The sequence below is a fragment of the Heterodontus francisci genome, chromosome 14 (assembly GCF_036365525.1).
Source record: "Heterodontus francisci isolate sHetFra1 chromosome 14, sHetFra1.hap1, whole genome shotgun sequence".
Lineage (NCBI taxonomy): Eukaryota > Metazoa > Chordata > Chondrichthyes > Heterodontiformes > Heterodontidae > Heterodontus > Heterodontus francisci.
Genome location: NC_090384.1, coordinates 42,555,702 through 42,576,875, shown reverse-complemented (window position 1 = coordinate 42,576,875; position 21,174 = coordinate 42,555,702). Strand labels below are relative to the sequence as shown.

At 43.0% G+C, this 21,174-nt stretch overlaps 1 protein-coding gene across 5 annotated transcripts in view; it reads right to left on the bottom strand.

Annotated features, from left to right (window-relative positions):
- The window catches only part of nap1l4b (nucleosome assembly protein 1-like 4b), a 131,375-nt gene that overhangs the window by 97,660 nt on the left and 12,541 nt on the right, over nt 1–21,174 (bottom strand). The window contains exon 1 of one of the 5 annotated variants that reach the window (XM_068046077.1): nt 18,687–18,928. The exons of the other annotated variants lie outside the window; for them this stretch is intronic. The gene's annotated coding sequence lies outside the window, so the exon portion shown is untranslated. Of the gene's footprint in view, nt 1–18,686; nt 18,929–21,174 lie in introns of those variants that run through there. 5 annotated transcript variants of the gene reach the window in all.

Below are 21,174 nucleotides of genomic sequence, written 5' to 3'. Positions count from 1 at the left end.
TTGACTCAGTAGTGGCACACTTGCCTTAAGGAGGTTGTGGGTCCAAACCCCACTCCATTGATTTTAGCACATAATCTAAGTTGACACTCCAGTGCAGTTAGAGGAGTGATGCATTGCCAGAGGTGTCATCTTTCAATTGCGACATTACACCAAGGCCCTGCTTGCTGTCTCAAGTGAGCATCAAATATCCCAGGACATTATTCTGAAAAGCAGCAGGGGCATTCTCCCTGGTGTCCTGGCCAATATTCATCCCCCAACAAACATTTTAAATAGATCTGGTCAGTATCGCGCTGCTATTTATTGAACCTTGCAGTGTGTCCTACATTACAACAGTGACTACACTTCCAAAGTACAGGCTGTAAAGTACTTGGGACGTTGAGGTTATCAAAGATGCTACAGAAATGCAATTTTAATACAAGTTCTTTCTATCTTTCTCTATATCGATTAAATTCCAAATCAAATGATCTGTCCCACAGATATTTGGGTTCCAATGCCACTTTTAATTTTGGTAGGGAAAGGCAGCTTGCACTTTAACTCTAGTCATTTCAGAAATTTAACTTAAAATACTAAAGCTTTCTCTATTTGACAGAGGACAAAAACCTTGTTTTTACCTGCATTAGCAGGCAGCAATTCACTATACTGGACCTCGTCACCAACTACATCCTTTGCAAAGGTGACTGAAATACCAGTCATTGCTGAACTGGTCCCAGAAAGATGTAAAAGGCTTCATGCTGAACGAGCACTAAACAGTGAGGAGCAAAATTATAGAGACAATTGAAAGGACAATTTCTAGCTTCTCTTTCTGACCAACTTCACCTGGTGAACTTTTACGTTTACTGTACATATCTAAGCACGTCATGTCTGGACACATTTCATTACTAGTAACAAGAAAGGTGACAAACACTTAATTCATACACGTATATTTCATAAAGCACAGCCGTGCCAAATACAAAAAAAGGGTCAAATGTCTAAATACTGAAGGCTGGAGAAACAGTGTGCCATTTAAACTATTCGGAATTTTGATATACTTTTAAAACAATCTTAAGATACCACTGTTGTAAGTCCAGTGATATCACTGCAAAAAACTTGACATTTTCTCATATTGGTACAGCAAGGTTATCTCTTTGTGGTTAGCCTGTATAACAGTAATGAGTTCTGGGACTTCTGAAGCAAATTCTGGAATTCTAATAGAACCTGGGAAAGCAGTCCCATGAGAGAGGTAGGCCACCACAAACCACAAAGTGACTAGTGAAGAAACATGGGACCAGGTATTATAAAAGGTCTCACAACCAGCTTGTGACATTGTTTGTGAATAGGTCAAGCGACCTACAGATAAGGCCCTTACCAAGATATCAAAACCTGCTTTTATTGTCCTGTGTTTAACAGCATGTTGAGCTGAAAACAGGTCAGGAAATTCTGAAACAAAAACAGAAAATGCTGGAAATACTCAGAAGGTCAGGCAACATTTGTGGAGAGAAAAATTTTAGGTCTGTGAATATTTAGCTGTTTTTCTTTCCACATATGCTGTCTGGCAAGGGAGCTTTGATAGAGGTGTACAAGATTATGACAGGCTAAGTCAAACAAGGAAAAACTGTTCGTTAACAGATGGTACAAGAACTAGGGGACACAGATTGAAGGTTTTGGGCAAGAGATGCAGTGGGAATGTGAGGAAGAACTTGCTATTTTTACGCACCGAGTAGTAATAACCTGGAACTTGCTGCCCACGAGGGTGATGGAAGCAGAGACAATGATTTCAAAAGGAAATTGAATGGGTACTTGAAGGAAATAAACTTGCAAGACGACAGGGATTAAGCGGGGGAGTGGAAGTGACTGGATTGCTCAGAGTCGTCAAGGACTCGATGGGCTAAATGGCCTCCTTCTATGCCGTAAATGACTGACTATTTCCAGCACTTTGTTTTTGTTTCAGATTTCCAGCATCCGCAGTATTTTGATTTTGTAATCAGGAAATTCTGGTCTCATCAAAACATGCAGCAATTGACTATCCATGATTTTAAACTTATGGCAATTCAAACTTAACTTGCAAGAGCCAGTTAACTGCTCTTAACTGGACACCAAAATTTGAACATAGATAAGAGAGGTCCATTAGTTCCCCGTTATCCCCAAAGTGCTTTGGGATGTTTCTTCTATGTTAAAGATATATAAATACAATGTTATTAATGCTCAATTATCAATTATCATTTACAGAAGAGTGTTCCAAACTTCTACCACCCTTTGTGTGTAGAAGTCTTTCCTAATTTCACTCCTGAAAAGTGTGAAATTTTTAGACAATTCCCTTAGTCCTAGGCTCACCAACCAGTTGAAATAATTTCTCTCTACCTATTCCGTTAATATCTTAAAAACTTTGATCAAATCACCCTTTAACTTTCTACATTCAAGGGAAATACAGCCCTAGTTTGTGTAATCGCTCCTCATAATTTAACCCCTGGAGTCAAGGCATCATTCTGATAAATCTAAGCTGCTCTTGCTCCAAGGCCAAAGTATCCTTTCTAAAGTGTGGGGCCCAGAACTGCTTACATTACTCTAGGTGTGATCTAACCACGGCTTTGTGCTGCTGAAGCATGACTTCTACCCCTTGTATCCTGGGCCAGCGTTCAATCAGCCTTTTTGATTATTTTCTGTGCCTGTTCATGACATTTTAATGATCCATGTACCTGGGACCCCAAGTCTCATTGGACCTCCACGGTTGCTCGCTTCCCGCCAATTTAGAAAGTACCCTGATCTACCCCTTTTGTGGTCCAAAGTGAATGACTCACAGTTGCCTCAACTGGAATCCATTTGCCAAAGATCTTCCCTACTTAATTTATTAATATTTTCAATTTTACAGCTCCAACAACACTGCTTACAATGCCACCTAATGGAATTAATGGAACTAAAGAGTGAGAAATCCCCAGGACCTGACGGTTTCCATCCGAGGGTGTTAAAGGAAGTAGGCGAGCACATTGTAGATGCCCTAACTATAGTCTTTCAGAGTTCCCTAGATTCAGGAGTGGCCCCTCTGGATAGGAAAACTGCACGTCACTCCACTTTTTAAGAAGGGTGAAAGGGGGAACCAAGGAAATTACAGACCAGTTAGCCATCTGTGGTGGGCAAGTTGCTGGAGTCTATAATCAAGGATAGGGTGACTGAACACCTAGAAAAATGTCAGTTAATCAGGGACAGCCAGCATGGATTCATGATGGGAAGGTCATGCCTGACAAATCTCACTGAATTTTTTGAAGAGGTAACTTAGGTAGTGGACAGGGGAGTGTCCATGGATGTTATTTATATGGACTTCCAGAAGGCATTTGATAAAGTCCCACATAAGAGACTGTTAATTAAGGTAGATGCCCATGGAGTTGAGGGCAAATTTCATATCTTTGTATTGTCAGTGAGGTTTTAGCGCTAAATTATATCAAGTGGAATTAAACTCATTGGGGTAGATTTTCAGTGTATGAATGGGAATGAAAATCAGCCGGCTCAATCAGTCTAATCTATATATTTCCAAAAACAGAATCCAGTCTATGCTGGAGACCTGAATAATTACTTAAATGACCTCAAAATGATGGCTACGTCTGCGCCAAACATACCTGACACCAGATGTGCTTGCACTTTTCTGAATACTTCACTACTTGACATAGATAGGCTGCAGAGCTGGGCTGAGAGATGGCAAATGGAGTTTAATGCGGCAAAGTGTGAGGTGATTCACTTTGGAAGGAGTAACAGGAATGCAGAGTACTGGGCTAATGGGAAGATTCTTGGTAGTGTAGATGAACAGAGAGATCTTGGTGTCCAGGTACATAAATCCCTGAAGGTTGCTACCCAGGTTAATAGGGCTGTTAAGAAGGCATATGGTGTGTTGGCTTTTATTAGTAGGGGGATCGAGTTTCGGAGCCACGAGGTCATGCTGCAGCTGTACAAAGCTCTGGTGAAACCGCACCTGGAGTATTGCGTGCAGTTCTGGTCACCGCATTATAGGAAGGATGTGGAAGCTTTGGAAAGGGTGCAGAGGAGATTTACTAGGATGTTGCCTGGTATGGAGGGAAGGTCTTATGAGGAAAGGCTGAGGGACTTGAGGTTGTTTTCGTTAGAGAAGAGGAGGAGAGGTGACTTAATAGAGACATATAAGATAATCAGAGGGTTAGATAGGGTGGATAGTGAGAGTCTATTTCCCCGGATGGTGATGACAAACACGAGGGGACATAGCTTTAAGTTGAGGGGTGATAGATATAGGACAGATGTTAGACGTAGTTTCTTTACTCAGAGTAGTAGGGGCGTGGAACTCCCTGCCTGCAACAGTAGTGGACTCGCCAACTTTAAGGGCATTTAAGTGGTCATTGGATAGACATATGGATGAAAATGGAATAGTGTAGGTCAGATGGTTTCACAGGTCGGCGCAACATCGAGGGCCGAAGGGCCTGTACTGCGCTGTAATGTTCTATGGTTAGAAAGTTGGTTGAGTGGTAGGCGACAGAGAGTGGGGATAATGGGTAAGTACTCCGATTGGCAGGATGTAACCAGTGGTGTCCCGCAGGAATCTGTGTTGGGGCCTCAATTATTCACATTATTCATTAACGACTTGGATGATGGCATATTAAGTCCTATATCCAAATTTGCTGACGATACAAAGTTAGGCAGCATTGTAGACAGTCTAGATGATAGAATAAAATTGCAAAGAGATACTGACAGACTAGGTGAGTGGGCAAAACTATGGCAGATGGATTTCAATGTGGCCAAGTGAGAGGTTATCCATTTTGGACCAAAAAAGGATCGAGCAGGGTATCTTCTAAATGTGAAGAGGTTAATTACAGTGGATGCCCAAAGAGACTTGGGGGTTCAGGTGCATAGATCTTTAAAATGCCACGAGCAAGTGCAGAAAATAATCAAAAAGGCTAATGGAATGCTAGCCTTTATATCCAGAGGACTGGAGTATAAAGACACAGAGGTTATGCTGCAGCTGTACAAAACCCTGGTTAGATCCCACTTGGAGTACTGTGAGCAGTTCTGGGCACCACACCTTAGGAAGGATATATTGGCCTTGGAGGGAGTGCAACGTAGGTTTATAAGAATGATACCTGGACTACAGGGGTTAAGTTACGAGGAGAGATTACACAAATTAGGCCTGTTTTTGCTAGAATTTAGAAAGTTAAGGGGTGAGCTGATTGAAGTCTTCAAGATATTAACAGGGAAAGACAGGCTAGATAAAGATAAACTATTTCCACTGGTTGGAGATTCTAAAACTAGGGGGCATAGTCTAAAAATTAGGGCCAGACTGTTCAGGAGAGGGGTTAGGAAGCACTTCTTCACGCAAAGGGTGGTAAAGGTTTGGAACTCGCTCCCACAAACAGCAGTTGAAGCTAGAACAGTAGTTAATTTTAAATCTGAGATAGATAGATCTTTGTTAAGCAAAGATATTAAGGGATCTGGGCCAAAGGCAGGTATATGAGTTAGGCCGGGGATCAGCCATGATCTCATTGAATGGCAGGACAGGCTCGACGGGCTGAATGGCCTACTCCTGTTTCTATCTTCCTATGTTCCTATCTTTGCGTCATTGGCAAATTCAGACACGTGGCTTTCTTTTCCATCATCTAAGTCATGAATAAATATGGTAAATAGTTGTGGCAATAACACAAATCCTTGCGGGGCATGAAGTTTGTGCCATGCTTTCTGAGGAGGCTTCTTCAGATTACGTGATGGCAAAAAAGGCTATTCTTGCTGCGTAGGAGTTGGTCCCTGAAGCGTACACGCGGAAATTTTGGAACCGCCAGAGACTGGGCAGACTTATATAGAATTTGAGAGGGTAAAGCAAATTAATTTTGATCGTTGGATATGGGCACTAAAGATGGAAGCCACGTACGAGAACCTTAGGGAACTAATTTTCCTGGAAGACTTTGGGAGGGTTAAAGGAAGGCAAGTAGCGAGGAACAAGAAAGGACAGCTGGGAGTGCTCCAGGATCTCCTCCTCAGGCCAGAAAGGAAGACGCTGAGGGTGGAAGTGAGGTCTGCAAGCCTAAGTGTTACCATTGTCACAAGGTGGGAAATCTTCGTGCAGAATGCTGCAAGTTGCAAGGTAAACCCATGGGACTTATTGGGGTACACGAAACCAATGTAGAGAAAGGGGCCCTAACCGAGAGCAGGACAGATCACGCTGAAGCTGTAAGGTCAAATACAAAAATCAATGTGAGTGCAGGGGTTGTGAATAAGGTGCCTGAGTGTTATAAGGAATTCTTGTTGAAAAGTAACTCCTTATCCCTCAAGTGAGGTAGGTAACTTGCTGCTGTTCAATATTCAGTCCGTTAACACCTTATCTGTACTAATGCTTTGTCTTTCAACACACCATTAACATATTGTTTGCCTTTGCTCCATGACCTTTTGGCCAGCTATGTGGCCTTGTCCAATCTACACCTTCTCCTTTGTTATCTCTTGCCCCACCCCCACCTCATTTGCTTATAACCTGTAACATTTCTAATATTTGTCAGTTCCGAAGAAGAGTCACTGACCCGAAACGTTAGCTCTGCTTCGCTTTCCACAGATGCTGCCAGACCTGCTGAGTGGTTCCAGCATTTCTTGTTTTTATTTCAGATTTCCAGCATCCGCAATATTTTGCTTTTATTTTAGGTAAACCTATATAGTTACACTTAGGGATACAGGAGCAACCCAAACTCTTTTGCTGGGGAAAGGCATAACATTTCCACTAGAGAGCGCACTGAATGAAGTTTTAGTGAATGGTATTGGTGGACAGTATTCACCCGTAACTTTGTATCGGGTGCACCTCAAGTGTGACCTAATGTCTGGAATGGTAACCGTAGGAGTTGTCCATAGTTTGCCTGTAAAGGAGTTGACCTATTCCTGGGGAAGGATTTGGCTGGAGCGAAAGTTGCAGCTTCTCCAGTAGTCACAGAGAAACCAAGTGAAGTAAAAGAGACAGAACAGTTGCAGGAAAAGGTTCCAGAAATTTTTCCTTCATGTGTCGTAACCCAAACAATGGCTAAACAAGTTCCATTGTCGGTGGTAAAATTGGCACCACAGACAGTCAAATATCAAACTTTCTTTGGCGATTTAGATAATTCTAAGAAAATGTTTAGTAAGTCTTGTCTGATCACGGCTCAGCAAGCTGATCCAGAGTTAAATAAAGTGGCACAATCAGCTCTAACAGAAGCTGAAGCAAAAGAAGTTCCAGAAGGCTATTCTATTATAAATGGGAATCTGATGAGGAAGTGGAGACCACCTCACAGACCTGCGGACGAAGAATGTACAGTGGATCATTGGATAGTGGTATTGCCAAAGTATCACAGGGAACTATTAAGGAGAGCGCATGAAATTCCAAGAGTGGGACATGTGGGTATCTGGAAGACCCAATCAAGTAGAAGTCGACATTTTTACTGCCCAGGTCTTTCCAAGGACGTGGTGCAGTTTTGTAAAACATGCCATACATGCCACATTGTGGGAAAACCACAACCTGCCATAAAACTGGCACCTCTAATTCCTATACGAGTTATTGAGGAAACATTTAGTCAGGTGTTGGCAGACTGTGTAGGATCTTTACCGAAAACAAAAGTGGGACACCAATATATACTATCATGGATATGGCTACTTGGTTCCCAGAGGCCATTCCCTTGAGAACAATTTCTGCTCAGGTCGTGGTAGAGAAGTTAACCCAGTTCTTCACTAGAAATTGAGTACCGATTGAGAAACAAAAATTGAGCTTTCAGACTATAGAAAGAAAGACATGCATTTATAGAGTGTCTTTCATGACCACCGGACGTCTCAAAGCGCTTCACAGCCAATGAAGTGCTTTTTGAAGTGTAATCACTGTTGTAATGCAGGAAACATGCAGCCAGCAAACTCCCACAAACAGCATAGAGTTATACAGCACAGAAACAGGCCCTTCGGCCCACCGTGTCCGCGCCGGCCATCAAGCCTATCTATTCTAATCCCATTTTCCCGCACTTGGCCCGTAGCCTTGTATGCTATGGCATTTCAAGTGCTCATCTAGATACTTCTTAAATGTTGTGAGGGTTCCTGCCTCTACCACCCCTTCAGGCAGTGCGTTCCAGATTCCAACCATCCTCTGGGTGAAAAAATTTCTCTCAAATCCCCTCTAAACCTCCTGCCCCTTACCTTAAAATTATGCCCCCTGGTTATTGACACCTCCGCTAAGGGAAAAAGTTTCTTCCTATCTACCTTATCTATGCCCCTCAATTTTGTATACCTCAATCAGGTCTCCCCTCAGCCTTCTCTGTTCTAATGAAAAAAAAACCCTAGAGCATCCAGTCTCTCTTCATAGTTGAAATGCTCCAGCTCAGGGAACATCCTGGTGAATCTCCTCTGCACCCTCTCCAGTGCAATCACATCCTTCCTGTAGTGTGGCAACCAGAACTGTACAGAGTACTCCAGCTGTGGCCTAACTAGTGTTTTACATAGCTCCATCATAACCTCCCTGCTCTTATATTCTATGCCTTGGCTAATAAAGGCAAGTATCCCAAATGCCTTCCTAACCACCTTATCTACCTGTGCTGCTGCCTTCAGTGATCTATGGACAAGTACACCAAGGTCCCTCTGTACTTCCTAGAGTCCTAGCATCCATTTTATATTCCCTTGCCTTGTTAGTCCTCCCAAAATGCATCACCTCACACTTCTCACGATTAAATTCCATTTGCCACTGCTCTGCCCATCTTACCAGTCCATCTATATCGTCCTGCAATCTAAGGCTTTCCTCCTCACTATTTAAGACACCAATTTGAGAGTCATTTGTAAACTTACTGATCATACCTCCTATATTCACGTCTAAATCATTAATGTACCGTCGATCAAGGTTCCAATTTTATGTCTAAAATTTTTCAGGAAGTTATGAGTAACTTGGGTATAACACAGTTAAATTCATCATCAGTCCAGCCACAGACACAAGGAGCTTTAGAAAGGTACCATCAGACCCTCAAAAATGATTAGGGCACACGGTCATGAATGTCCCTATGATTGGGGTAAAGGGCTAGAATTTCTTTTGTTTGTCACTAGGGATTCACCTAATGAGTCTACAGGTTTCAGTCCTTTTGAATTAGTTTATGGACATAGGATAAGAGGTTCTCTAATACCTAAGCCCACAGATACAGGCCCAGGTAAAAGCAGAAGTCCAATACATGCTGGAAAACCATCTAATAGAGCCCAAAGCAGCTGGAGTTCGTCAGTAGTATTAATGCCTAAACCTGATGGTTCAACTAGACTTTGCCTAGATTACAAAAAGGTTAATGCAGTAACAAAGACAGATTCCTACCCAATATCTCGCTTGGAAGACTGCACTGAGAGTGGGCAGTGTCTTGTTTCTTACAAAAATAGATTTGTTAAAGGGATACTGGCAAGTTCCTTTAACACCCCGAGCTAAAGAAATATCAGCCTTTGCCATGCCAGACGGTCTTTTCCAATGCTGAGTGATGCCATTCAGGCTATTAAAAAAATGCCTCAGCGACCTTTCAGAGACTAATGAACCAAGTGGTAGCCAGTGTTCCTAACTGTGCAGTTTACCTTGATGATGTGCTGGTATACACCGACACTTGGAAGGACCACTTGGAACAAGAAGAAGCTCTGTTTAAAAAATTACAATCAGCTGATTTAATAATAAACCTTGCCAAAAGCGAATGTGCAAAACCGACATTGACCTACCTCGGACATACAGTAGGGCAAGGACAAGCGTTACCAAAAACAGCGAAAGTACAAGCATTAGTGGAGTTTCCTACCCCTGAGATTAAGCGAGAAGTCATGAGGTTTTTGGGAATGTGTGGTTTCTACCGAAAGTTTGTACCAAGTTTGATCATAGCTACTCCACTAACCGATTTGCTACAGAAAAAGAAAACCAAGGTAGTGTGGTCAGGAGAGTGCCAAGCATCTTTTGAGAAGCTGAAAGCCAACTTGACTAGTGAACCAGTGTTGGCTGCTCCAAATTTCACTTAGCCCTTCAAGGTAACAATTGTGCTAGTGACCTGGGGGTCAGTGCAGTCCTGTTCCAAGACGATGAATTGGACATAGAACTGCTAGTGAGATACTGTTCCAAAAAAACTAAATCAACAACAAAAGATATTCAACAGTGGTAAAGAAACCCTAGGTCTATTATTAGCTCTTAAGTATTTTGAAGTCTATGTCCACCACAGGTACAGAGACACACTGGTAAAATGTGGAAACATTTAAAAAACAGAATGCCAGACTATTCCGATGGAGTTTACTATTACTATCACTTAAAGATTACCCACATAGGGGGCAAAAATAATGTAATGAAGATGCGTTATCGAGAATCTAACATTGTTTTGAGTTATCTGAATAAAAAGAGGGTACAGAGCAGAATTGTATTAACTACAGGTAAAGAGTGAATGGGGATGAGTGTGATAATGTGTTTTAAAATGTTTATCTTTTTTTCTATGCTTTGTAATGAAACCCATTTAAAATGGCATTTCATTTCGCCAAGGGTGGAGGTGCTATGATAGTGCTTCTATTTTTTGTAAAATTTTTAAGGACTTTTCGTTGAATTAAGGACATTGATTCATCTGGAAGCTTGAAGAGATGCTGAACTTTGTGGGGTATTTTTTAATAAAGAACTTACCTGCAGGTTCCTGGACTTGGCTTGTAAACAAGCCCTTACTGGAAGGTACCTGTTTTCAGATAAAATACCAGCAGGGAGCTTGTTGCTTTGACTTGGAGAAGATGTTCACAAAGTAGTGACAGGTCAAGATTTATAGAGATCAGGAGGCTTGACTTGTGGAATGTTTTTGGTTTCACTTTGAATAGTCACAAAAGACAGTTGGTTTTTGCCTGCCAAGAAAAACCCAGCTCATCTCTCTCGGAAAGAAACCCTGCATATCCAGCATGTCTATCTCCTCTTTCCTCCTGTATTTGAAGAAACCCTGCGTATCAAATGTGTAAGAACCGAAACCCCTGTTGCCACATTTCTGCTCTAAGGCCTATCTGAAACCTCTGTTGCTAAATTTCTGGGAAACCCTACCCAAAGTGATCTTTAACATCGCCTAGAAAGAACTATTCTAGGGAGATCCCAGTGACAGCCATTGGGATCCCAAGGACGCATATGGGATGTCAAACTAAAACAAAGGACATCTTTCCATATCTTCTTTTTTCAAGAATTAGCAAGAATTTAACCCGTGTTTTTTTGTAATAGAGCTCTAAAACGCAAATCCCTTTATTTTTCCAGTTATCCGGTATATTTGTCGAGAGAGACCTTTTTACATTGCTTGGCTCCTGTTCTGCAAGGAGCTCCTACTATCTTGTTCAGAAGAGGGCCTGGCACATTCATGCATACTGGAAGTTACACAGCATATCTCCCAAAATTTAGTGATTTAAGTATTTAAAGAGAGGTGAGGGAGAATCTCTGCTCCCTCACCATGCAATTTAAGATTAGGTAAGTTTAAAGTGTTCAGGTCTGAAGGATTCTTCTGCCCACCCATCAACACTCCAAGCAATTTGACAACCAATTTTGGCACCACAATGGATTGACATTCCATGGAGTGTTGAACTGAAGCACTGTAGGACTACCCCGTCCATGAACTCTTACTCCATTTTACTCTACATTTACAGTGTCAATTTAACATTACAGTGTAGTGTAAATCACTTCACCAAGACTGAATTATAAATGCACCCTTATACAGCAACATGTGGGGAGGCGATAGTGTATTGGGAATGTCACTGGACTAGAAATCCAGAGGCCCAGGCTAATGCTCTGGGGACACAGGTTCAAATCCCACCATGGCAGCTGGTGGAATTAATAAATCTGGAATAAAAAAAAAGCTAGTCTCAGTAATGGTGACCATGAAACCATTGCCGATGGTCGTAAAAACCCATCTAGTTCACCAAAGTCCTATACGGAAGGAAATCTGCTGTCCTTACCTGGTCTGGCCAATGTGACTCCAGACCCATGTCAATGTGTTTGACTCTTAAATGCCCTCTGAAATGGCCTAGCAAGCCACTCAGATGTACAAAACTGCTAGAGAAAAGTATAAAGGGAATGAAACTGGACGGACCACCTGGCAGTGACCTAGGCACTGGAAATAACAATGACACACCGAGCCCTGTGGTCCCTAAAATCCTCCTTACTAACATATGGGGGTTTGTGCCAAAATTGGGAGAGCTGTCCCACAGATTAGTCGAGCAATAGCTTGACAGTCATACTCACGGAATCATACCCGGCAGACAGTGTCCCAGACATCAGCGCTAACTGGGTATGTCCTGTCCCACCGGTAGGACAGACCCACAATAGGTGGCGGTACAGTGGATACAGCTGGGACGGAGTTTCCCTGGGAGTCCTCAACATCTACTCCGGACCCCATGAAGTCTCATAGCATCAGCTCAAACGTGGGCATGGACATCTCCTGATTACCAACTACTGCACTCCCTCAGCTGATGGATCAGTACTCCTCCATGTTGTGCAGCACTTGGAGAAAGCACTGAGGGTGGCAAGAGCACAGAATGTACTCTGGATGGTTGTCTTCAATATTCATCACCGAGTGGCTTGGTAGCACCACTACTGCTCAAGCTGGTCGAGTCCTAAAGGACATAAGCTGCTGGACTGGGTCTGTGGCAGGTGGTGAGGGAGCCAACAAGGAAAATCCTAAATGACCTTGTCTTCACCAATCTGCATGTCGCAGGTGCATCTGTCAATGGCAGTATTGATAGAAGTGACCACTGCACAGTCCTTGTTGAGATGAAGTCCCGTCTTCACATTGAGGATTACCTCCATCGTGTTATGTGGCACGACCACCGTGCTAAATGGGATGAACTTCAAACACATCTAGCAACTCAAAACTGGGCATCTATGAAGCGCCGTGAGCCATCAACAGCAGAGTTATATTCAACCACAATCTGTAACCTCATGGCCCAGCATATCCTGCACTCGACCATTACCATCAAGCCGGGGGGATCTGTCCTGGTTCAATGAAGAGTGCAGAAGGAAGCAGCACCAGGCATACCTAAAAAATGAGATGTCAACCTGGTGAAGCTACAACACAGGACTACATGCATGCTAAACAGCGGAAGCAGCATGCGATAGAGAGCGCTAAGCTATCCCACAACCAATGGATCAGATCTAAGTTCTGCAATCCTGCGACATCCGGTCGTGAATGGTGGTGGAAAATTAAACAGCGAACAGGAAGAGGAGGCTCCACAAATATCCCCATCCTCAATGATGGGAGAGCCCAGCACATCAGTACAAAAGACAAGGCTGAAGCATTTGCAACCATCTTAATCCAGAAGGGTCGAGTGGATGATCCATCTCAGTCGCCTCGAGGTCCCCAGCATCACAGATACCAGTCTTCAGCCAATTCGATTCACTCCGCATGATATCAAGAAACGACTGAAGACACTGGATTCTGCAAAGGCCCTGACAACATTCTGGCAAAAATACTGAAGACGTGCTCCAGAACTGGCCGCGCCCCTAGCCAAGCTGTTCCAGTACAGCTACAACACTGGCATCTTCCTGACAATGTGGAAAATTGTCCAGGTATGTCCTATACACAAAAAGCAGGACAAGTCCAACCCGGCCAGTTACCACCCCATCAGTCTACTCTGAATCATCAAAGTGATGGAACGTGTCATCAACAGAGCCATCAAGCAGCACTGCATCAGCAATAACCTGCTCACTGATACTCAGTTTGGGTTCCCCCAGGGCCATTCAGCTCCTGAACTCATTACAGCCTTGGTCCAAACGTGGTCAAAAGGAGCTGAACTCAAGAAATGAGGCCAGAGTGACTGCCTTTAACATCAAGGCAGCATTTGACCAAATGTGGCATCAAGGAGCCCTAGCAAGACTGGAGTCAATGCGAATCAGGGGGAAAATACTCCACTGGTTGCCGTCACACCTAGCACAAAGGAAGATGGTTGTGGTTGTTGGAAGTCAATCATCTCAGCCCAAGGACATCACTGCAGGAGTTCTTCAGGGTAGCGTCCAAGGCCCAATCATCTTCAGTTCCTTCATCAATGACCTTCCCTCCATCTTAATGTCAGAAGTGGGGATGTTCGCTGATGATTGCACAATGTTCAGCATCATTCACAACTCCTCAGATACTGAAGCAGTCCATGTCCATATTCAGCAAGACCTGGACAACAGTCAGGCTTGGGCAGATAAGTGGAAAATTATATTTGTACCACACAAGTGCCAGGCAATGACCATCTCCAACAAGAGAGAATCCAACTATCACCCCTTGAAACTCAATGGCATTACCATCGCTGAGTACACCACTATCAACATCCTAGGGGTTACCATTGACCAGAAACTGAAATGGACCAGCTATGTAAATACTGTGGCTACAAAAGCAGGTCAGAGGTTGGGAATTCTGCAGTGAGTAACTCACCTCCCGACTCCCCAAAGCCTGTCTACCATCCACAGGCACAAGTCAGGATGAATGCAGCTCCAATATCACTCAAGAAGCTCGACACCATCCAAGACAAAGCAACCCACTTGATTGGCACTCCATCCAACACCGACACACAGAGGCAGTGTGTACCATCTAAAAGATGCACTGCAGCAACTCAACACGCCTCCTTCGATAGCGCCTTCCAAATCCACCTCCTCTACCACCCAGAAGAACATGGGTAGCAGATGCATGGAAACACCACCACCTGCAAGTTCCCCTCCAAGCCACACACTATCCTAACTTGGAACTATATTGCCGTCCCTTCATTATTGCTGGGTCAAAATTCTGGAACTCCCTTCCTAACAGCACTGTGGGTGCTCCTACACCACATGAACTGCAGCAATTCAAGGTGGCGGCTCACCACTATCACCGTCTCAAGGGCAATTAGGGGTGGACAATAAATGCTGGCCTTGCCGGCGACGCCCACATCCCCATAAAGAATAAAAAGAAGCTCGTAAGTTCCAACACAAATCCTCATAGTATTGTGGTTAAAAGAATTATAAGCAAAGAACAGCTGATGCTGCATGCCTTCATGATGGCAGAAGTGTAGATCAGAAAAATAGATGAAGCTAGTTAATCCAAAGGCTGATTTCTGTGCCAGATTTTCCAATCTGCATTACTATAGACTAAGGTTTTACATCAGGGTTAATTTGCATACCCCTGCAAGTCAAAACTTAACTGTCTTACACAGGTACTAATTACATAGAATCTACAATATAAACAGGTAATTTGGATCAACTGGTCTATGCCTGTGTTTATACACAAAAGCCTCCTCCCACTTCCTCCCCACCCTGCCACATATTTGTCTATCCCCCTACTCCCATCTTATACCTCAAGCCTCCCCTTAAACTTATTAATGTTGTCCACTTCAGCCACTCCATGTGGCAGTTTCACATTCTCAACACTTTGGGTAAGAGGTCATCATACATTTATGCCCCTTATTCAGGACTCAACCAAAAGGGCAGTTTCTCCATGTCCAACCTATCAAACCCATGCATAATTTTTAAAGGCCTCTATTCGATGTCTTCCCTCCTGACCTGATGAGCATTTCCTGTTTCTATTTCAGCATTCACTATTTTGTTTTAAACAAAGAACAAACAAAGAACAAAGAAAATTACAGCACAGGAACAGGCCCTTCGGCGCTCCAAGCCTGCGCCGATCCAGATCCTCTATCTAAACATGTCGCCTATTTTCTAAGGGTCTGTATCTCTTTCTTCCTGCCCATTCATGTATCTGTCTAGATACATCTTAAAAGACGCCATCGTGCCCGCATCTACCACCTCCGCTGGCAACACGTTCCAGGCACCCACCACCCTCTGCGTAAAGAACTTTCCACGCATATCCCCCCTAAACTTTTCCCCTTTCACTTTGAACTCGTGACCCCTAGTAATTGAATCCCCCACTCTGGGAAAAAGCTTCTTGCTATCCACCCTGTCTATACCTCTCATGATTTTGTACACCTCAATCAGGTCCCCCCTCAACCTCCGTCTTTCTAATGAAATTAATCCTAATCTACTCAACCTCTCTTCATAGCTAGCGCCCTCCATACCAGGCAACATCCTGGTGAACCTCCTCTGCACCCTCTCCAAAGCATCCACATCCTTTTGGTAATGTGGCGACCAGAACTGCATGCAGTATTCCAAATGTGGCCGAACCAAAGTCCTATACAACTGTAACATGACCTGCCAACTCTTGTACTCAATACCCCGTCCGATGAAGGAAAGCATGCCGTATGCCTTCTTGACCACTCTATTGACTTGCGTTGCCACCTTCAGGGAACAGTGGACCTGAACACCCAAATCTCTCTGGACATCAATTTTCCCCAGGACTTTTCCATTTACTGTATAGTTCACTCTTGAATTGGATCTTCCAAAATGCATCACCTCGCATTTGCACTGATTGAACTCCATCTGCCATTTCTCTGCCCAACTCTCCAATCTATCTATATTCTGCTGTATTCTCTGACAGTCCCCTTCACTATCTGCTACTCCACCAATCTTAGTGTCGTCTGCAAACTTGCTAATCAGTCTACCTATACTTTCCTCCAAATCATTAATGTATATCACAAACAACAGTGGTCCCAGCACGGATCCCTGTGGAATACCACTGGTCACACGTCTCCATTTTGAGAAACTCCCTTCTACTGCTACTCTGTCTCCTGTTGCCCAGCCAGTTCTTTATCCATCTAGCTAGTACACCTTGGACCCCATGCGCCTTCACTTTCTCCATCAGCCTGCCATGGGGAACCTTATCAAACGCCTTACTGAAGTCCATGTATATGACATCTACAGCCCTTCCCTCATCAATCAACTTTGTCACTTCCTCAAAGAATTCTATTAAGTTGGTAAGACATGACCTTCCCCGCACAAAACCATGTTGCCCATCACTGATAAGCCCATTTTCTTCCAAATGGAATAGATCCTATCCCTCAGTATCTTCTCCAGCAGCTTCCCTACCACTGACGTCAGGCTCACCGGTCTATAATTACCTGGATTATCCCTGCTACCCTTCTTAAACAAGGGGACAACATTAGCAATTCTCCAGTCCTCCGGGACCTCACCCGTGTTTAAGGATGCTGCAAAGATATCTGTTAAGGCCCCAGCTATTTCCTCTCTCGCTTCCCTCAGTAACCTGGGATAGATCCCATCCGGACCTGGGGACTTGTCCACCTTAATGCCCTTTAGAATACCCAACACTTCCTCCCTCTCCTCTTGATCATCTTTGCTCCAAAGAAAATAGGAAACTTGCGTGCTAAACCTATAGATAGTTGCATCTTCTAAATGCAGGAAGATTTGTAAATATTTCCTGTACTGTACCAGTGCTTCAGGATCTTTTTGGTACTATGATCAGACTGCAATTACAATATTGATCTAACCAACATTTTAAATAAATTAAGCATTATCTGTCTGCTTTTGTATGCTATTCCTCTAGAAGTGATCAATGCTTTGTTTGCACTCTGTATGCTATCGACACGGTGCTTTTAGTGATTTATGTATCTGTATTCCAAGATCTATTTGGTAGCCTACACTACTTATTTTACCTTCCAGGGAATAATTAGCCTAAATTCTCCTGCCAAGAATGAATATATTGAATTCATTGTCAATTTATCCATCTGTTTGACAAACCTGTTTATGACTTTCTGTACATTGATGCGGCCCTTCACACACACAACCCCAAATTGGTATCTGCAAATTTCATCACACCCCAAATTCCTGAGTTCAAATCATTTATGCACATGGATAAGTGGTCCAAGCATGGGACACCATGTCCCCATTAAACAAAGCATCAATCCATTAAACTTTAAATTTAAACAGTAAACATTAATCCATTAGGGCGGCGCAGTGGTTAGCACTGCAGCCTCACAGCTCCAGCGACGAGGGTTTAATTCTGGGTACTGCCTGTGTGTAGTTTGTAAGTTCTCCATGTGTAAATGTGATAGGGAAATATAGGGACAGGAAGGAATATGGAATTAGTGTAGGATTAGTATAAATGGGTGGTTGATGGTCGGCACAGACTCGGTGGGCCGAAGGGCTTGTTTCAGTGCTGTATCTCTAAACTAAACTAAAAAAACTTATTTAAACCACTAAAGCGGAGCAGAACTAATCTTCAGCAAAAGACAGCAACAGAAGCAGGGAGTCTTACAAGAGAGTAGAGTCATTTGGAAGAACAGTGCACTTTATATTGTGATTTTCCCTGAAGCTTGGTTAAATTTTGCAAGCTATGTGATTAGCTGATTGTGATCACATGGTGTTCTCCACACAGAGAAGCAACATGACGGTCATTTTCGTAACTGCAGATTTTTCGTTGTTTAAAAACATAGTGGAACACGTGGAAGGGATAATTCAGTAGGTGTAGGTAATTTCTATGGCTGCAGAAAAATGGAAAAACAGAGAAGAGGTTCGAGATTAATTAAGATGATTCTCGTGGTTCATTCAGAAAATAAACACAAAGAATTATGTACATGAACACAACCAATTATTTTACTTTTTCCTACTTTGCTGTGATAATTCTGAAGAGATATTTCACTCTTTCCTACATTAGTATTGATAATTATGAAGGATCAATTATTTGGGAAAAAGGGAATGTTTAGCTCTCCCACTTGAAACTCAGACAGTGAGCTGAAGGACGCTTTTGAAAGGACTACATTTGGAGCTCCAATTTGCAACAGTGCGCATGAAATGCCCATCCATACCCATGGTCTGCCATTCAAGTCATAGATCACCCTTACATGCTGTGGGAAGTCACTGAGTAAACATTATAGCATTTTGGCACAAGTAGAGTTACCTGTTCTTGCCTACATACGGTTGTTGTCCTGGTTGAGGTCACACTTGATGCATGACCAAAGAGAAAACAAAAAATTTTAATTATGCAATCACAGTTTTGTAGAACACCCCTCATCTTCAGCTTGTCTGGTCTGTCCACCTTTGCTCCCAAATGGCGACAATCTGCTCCAAAATAATGCCAGCTGCCAGAAGGCTAGATGTTACTGGGAGCCTTGGAAGCCTCCTCTCAGCAATAGCAGATATCGACAATGAAACTCAGCATTGCCTCCAGCACAGCCTTCAGTCATCTAAGGAAAAGAGTGTTTGATGACAAAGACCTAAAACCTGGCACCTAGCTCATGGTCTACAGGGCTGCAGTGTTACTGGCTCTCCTGTACGCGTCTGAAACATGGACACTGTACAGACGACATCTCAAAGCCCTGGAGAGACATCACCAGTGGTGCCTCTGCAAGATCCTGCCAATTCAGAGGCAGGACAGGTGCGCCAATATCAGTGTCCTCTCTCAGGCCAACATCCCCTGTATCCAAACACTGGTCATGGCTAGTCAGTTACATTGGGCGGGCCGCATCGCCCGCATGCCTGACACAAGACTTCCAAAACAAGCTTTCTACTCCAAGCTCTGTCATGGCAAGAGGCTACCAGGAGGGCCGAGGTAATGTTACAAGGATGTCCTTAAAGCCTGAAAAAAAACGTGACATCTCCACTGATTCATGGGAATCTCTTGCCAGAGACCGTCCAAAGTGGAGAAGAAACATCCGCGAAGGTGCCAGCCTGTTTGAACAACGTTGACATGCCCAGGTAGCGATCAAGTCCAAAGAGCAGAAGGAGCTTTCGAAAATTCGAGCATCCAATCCACTCGCCTCACCAAACACCACCTGTGGCAGAGTGTGCGGATCCAGAATTGGACTATTCAGTCACCTCAGGACCCACAACACTGGAGTGGAAGAGGTACTGCCTAAGAAGGAGAGAAGAGGAGATGTTACTGCGGCACATCTCTACTCCCTCTGCAAAGAAACACTACAATTTCTACTTGAGATTTAAAGTATGATTAGGAACAGAGCAAAGCCCTAACATTTAACAATTTTCCTCAAAGAAAATAGACAAGCGCAGATACATATCTGCATCTAAAAATAAAGAATGCAAACAGATGTAATTAGCATTTTTAAAAAAATCAATGTTATATTAATGTACAAATAAGCTCATAGCCTCTAGGAATTTTCATTTATCTCTTTTTCAATATTTGACTAGCTGCTATTGCAGAGTCAAAAATATATTTATACACTACAATACATTGTGATTACAACACACCAAGTTTGTATTTGGTACAATGTTAAAGTATATCATCTGATAATTTGCCTCTCAAACGTTCCTCCTCCACACACTAATTGAAGGCCATGGTTTGTTCGCATATTATAAGCTCCTACAATCTTCCGGTTTGCCTACCAGCGCGGAATAACCATACCATAGGCATATTTTTCTGTATAAGAATGTCTTAATTTAGTTTGAAAAATTTTTCCTGGTCATTTTACCCTTGCTACCAGATGTCCTTTCATGCTGCCCACCCCAGACTTTCCCATTTCAGAGTTCACAATCTCCTGTTGCCCATTCTCAATTTCTGTTCTATTTCTTATAAAGCAGAATCAAATTCTGAGGTAAATGTTGGTGCAGTTGCTCAACATTGAAACTTGAAGCATTTCCACAGGCATATACTGCCATCAGGAACTCATGAGCACATAGTTCCACATATTGCTGCTTTCTCTTGGTGTTTCATGCCTTCCAGGCTTCATGAATTCTTAGACCTTTTATTTCCTCTCTGCTCCATTTCTTTTACTCACATTAACATTCAGCATTTTAAAAGAGAGGAATAAAAGAAAAAAGCATTTGGTACCATAGGCGCCCGCATAAACAGTTATGATCAAGCCAACAACTTGCATGTCGATAGAGCTCCACGCATGCAGGAAGATGTCAAAGTATTTCGAAATAAGTAGGAAAGGAACAGAGTCAATATTAAGCATAAGAGAGAAGCAAGATGGTTTATCACCCCATGAACAGATAAGAAAACATGAGGAACGTTCTGGCTCAGGAAGACACAGAACTAATGGGTAATAACCGATAAAAATGATAACAGCCAGACACTCATCCTGGTCACAGCATTAGTTACAATCCATTTTCTACTGCTGGCCAATGAGTAGCATGAAAGAAACAAGTAAAATTTTACTTCGTATGTACAAGAGACAAACTACAACTCCAGCGTTGTATATTGAAAGCCAGCTGTATCCTGATCAGCAACTTGCACAGGAAAATCTGCTGGCCCAGACCTGACATAGCCAATAGTTGATGGAATACTGAAAGTTGCAAATTGCATATCTTCCATACCTGTATAATTAACATTAAACTTGAAATATGTGTCATTTTAAACTTGTTACTTATTTATCCCACCAGATTGGAAGGAGGAGCGAATAGTTTAAAATTGTGTGTTTTGTGGTGAG